The sequence below is a fragment of the Lathyrus oleraceus genome, chromosome 6 (assembly GCF_024323335.1).
Source record: "Lathyrus oleraceus cultivar Zhongwan6 chromosome 6, CAAS_Psat_ZW6_1.0, whole genome shotgun sequence".
NCBI classification, from domain to species: Eukaryota; Viridiplantae; Streptophyta; class Magnoliopsida; order Fabales; family Fabaceae; genus Lathyrus; species Lathyrus oleraceus.
Window position 1 is genome coordinate 451,651,156 of NC_066584.1, and position 3,533 is coordinate 451,654,688.

A 3,533-nucleotide genomic window follows, 5' to 3' on the forward strand; every position below is an offset into this window, starting at 1 on the left:
CACGCACTCGCTCACAAGGCGAGCCATTCTACTTACGAATCAACGATATCGAACTATATCTCAGAGTCTTACGACGAATTCGGGAATATCGTGCTGCAAACAATCTCCCTCTTGTAGAACTTCCTGATTTCAAAAATATTTTCCCTTCGATACCCGAGATGGCAGAACCAGCTCGTGCTCTTAGAGATTATGCCGCTCCATCGCAAGATGAACCGCATTCGAGTATTGCTCCACCCGCAATCGAAGCAAACAACTTTGAACTCAAACCTTCACTGTTGCAGGCAGCTCAACAGAACCAATTCTCTGGAAATCCTACCGAGGATCCAAACCTTCATTTATCCGTATTTGTCCAATACGCTGATACTGTTAAAGCTAATGGTGTCACTCCAGAGGCAATTCGACTTCGTCTTTTTCCTTTCTCATTAAGAGATAGCGCTAGAAGATGGCTTCAATCTCTTCCTTCCAACTCAGTCACCACATGGAACGAGTTGAAGAAAGTTTTTCTTGCTCGATATTTTCCGCCAAGCAAAACAGCTATGTTAAGAGCCCAGATAAATGGATTTAAACAGAAAGATAACGAGTCTCTTTTCGAAGCATGGGAAAGATACAAAGACATGATGAGACTTTGTCCACACCATGGTTTAGAGGACTGGTTAGTAATTCATACCTTCTATAATGGTCTCCTGTACAACACGAGGTTAACAATAGACGCCGCCGCAGGTGGTGCACTGATGAACAAACCTTATGCTGACGCTTACCAACTTATCGAAAGCATGGCTCAAAACCACTATCAGTGGGGAAGTGAACGAACAATGGTAGAAAAACCTCAAACGAAAACTGGCATGTACGAGATAAGTAACCTTGATCATGTTAATGCAAAAGTGGATGCTCTGGTCCAGAAAATTGAAAGTTTAAATGTATCACCTCCAGCCACCGTAGTTGCCATAACTCAGAATTGCGAAGTCTGTGGAATCCAAGGTCACACTCCTGCAGATTGTCAACTCCTAACAGGAATTCAAGCGGAGCAAGTAAACTATGCTCAAGGAATCCCCTACTCGCACACCTATAACTCAAATTGGAAGAATCATCCCAATTTTTCATATAAGAGTAATAATGCTTTATACGCACCTGGACAATCTCCAAATCAAGCCCCAGCTATACCTCCGGGATATCAGAAGCCGATTCCATCTACACCTAACAATAACGCCCCTAGGAAATCCAACTTGGAAATCATGATGGAAAACTTTATAGCTTCTCAACAGCAAACCAATAAAGATTTCTTAAACCAGAATGTACACACTGGCGAACAAATTAAACAACTAGCAAGTAAAGTAGATGCCCTGGCTACTCATAACAAAATGCTGGAAACGCAAATTTCACAAGTAGCTCAACAACAAGCGCCTACTGCTGCCCCAACTGGTACATTTCCTGGCCAACCCCAACCTAACCCAAGAAGCCACGCTCATGCAATTATACTGAGAAGTGGAACGGAAGTGGAAGGACCGTCTGACCCAAGGATAGAAAACCAAAACTCTAAAAAGTCAACTGAGGAGGAAAGTGAACCTAAGGAAAAGGAAGAGAGTAACAAGGAAACCGTAGAAAAGAAGGAACCTTATGTACCTCCACCACCTTATAAACCACCTATCCCTTACCCTCAAAGGCTTATTAAAACCAAAGATGCGGGCCAATTCAAAAAATTTGTTGACCTACTAAAACAATTAAACGTCACAATTCCGTTTACAGAAGCTATTACGCAGATTCCCTCATATGCCAAGTTTTTAAAAGAAATTATTTCTAATAAAAGGAAACTTGAAGATAGCGAAACCGTTACACTCACCGCTGAATGTAGCGCTATAATCCAGAATATGCCTCCTAAACTTAAAGACCCAGGTAGTTTCTCTATACCCTGTCACATAGGAAAATTTGTCATTGACAAAGCCTTATGCAATTTAGGAGCCGGTATTAGTGTTATGCCTTTATCCATATGCAAGAGACTTGAAATGGGAGAATTAAGACCAACTAAAATGTCTGTGCAACTAGCAGATCGTTCCGTCAAATATCCTGTAGGAATTCTTGAAAATGTTCCAGTGCGCATAGGTCAATTCTACATTCCAACTGATTTTATAATTATGGATATTAGAGAAGATGAAGTTACACCCATTATACTGGGAAGACCGTTCTTAGCAACTGCCGGTGCAATCATAGACGTGAAACGAGGACGACTCACTTTTGAAGTAGGAGAAGAGAAAATTGAGTTCATTCTTTCCCAATTTTTGAAAGCACCTGCAATAGAAGATACATGTTACTTCATGGATATCATCGATGAATGCATAAAAGAAACGGAGTTAGAAAAAGATAAATCATCTGACTATTTTGTAGAAGACAAACTTAACCAATGTTTAGCAATAACACCGGACCCTACGCAATGCCTTAAGAAACCAACCTTAGACCTGAAAACACTTCCCAAAAATCTGAGATATGAATTCCTAGACTTAGAGCTTGAACGACCAGTGATAGTTAATGTTGACCTAGGAAGACTCGAAACAGAAAAACTCCTGCGTATCTTAAGAAAATATCCAACCGCACTAGGTTACAACATCACCGATCTTAAAGGAATAAGTCCCTCTATTTGTATGTACCGCATCATGCTAGAAGAAGACTGTAAAACTTCTAGGGAACACCAGAGGAGACTAAACTCGATCCTGAGTGAGGTAGTGAAGAAGGAAATAACCAAGTTATTAGAGGCAGGTATCATATATCCTATATCTGATTGCAAATGGGTTAGTCCTGTACACGTAGTACCAAAGAAAGGAGGTATAACAGTCATTGAAAATGAAAAAGGAGAAACTATAACCAAACGAATCGAATCGGGATGGAGAATGTGCATTGACTATAGGAAACTAAACAAAGCAACCCGAAAAGATCATTTCCCTTTACCATTCATTGACCAGATGTTAGAACGATTAGCAAAACATTCTCATTTCTGCTATCTAGACGGTTACTCAGGTTTCTTTCAAATACCAATTCACCCTGATGACCAAGAAAAGACAACGTTCACGTGCCCTTTTGGTACCTTCGCTTATAGACGAATGCCGTTTGGCTTGTGTAATGCTCCTGCAACTTTCCAAAGGTGCATGATGGCAATATTCGCCGATTTTCTAGAAAACATCATGGAAGTATTTATGGATGACTTTTCCGTATGCGGACAAAGCTTTGAAGAATGCCTTGAAAACCTAGAGAGAGTTCTAGAGCGATGTGTAAAAGTAAACCTAGTACTTAATTGGGAAAAATGTCACTTTATGGTACAAGAAGGAATTGTTTTAGGACACATCATCTCGAACAGAGGAATTGAAGTAGACAAAGCTAAAATAGAGGTAATCGAAAATCTTCAACCCCCGAAAACTGTGAGAGAAGTACGAAGCTTCTTAGGACATGCCGGTTTTTACCGACGATTCATTAAAGACTTCTCTAAAATAACTAAACCTTTGACCGGGTTATTAATGAAAGATGTTGAATTCATATTCGACAATAAA

General features: G+C 40.1%; 1 non-coding gene across 1 annotated transcript; it reads right to left on the bottom strand.

The window, feature by feature from the left end:
- Positions 1 to 536: 536 nt before the first annotated feature.
- LOC127099850 (small nucleolar RNA R71) lies at positions 537 to 643 on the bottom strand. Its single transcript, XR_007794317.1, has one exon. It is a non-coding gene; the product is annotated as a small nucleolar RNA R71 (small nucleolar RNA).
- Between the last annotated feature and the right edge of the window lie 2,890 nt (positions 644 to 3,533).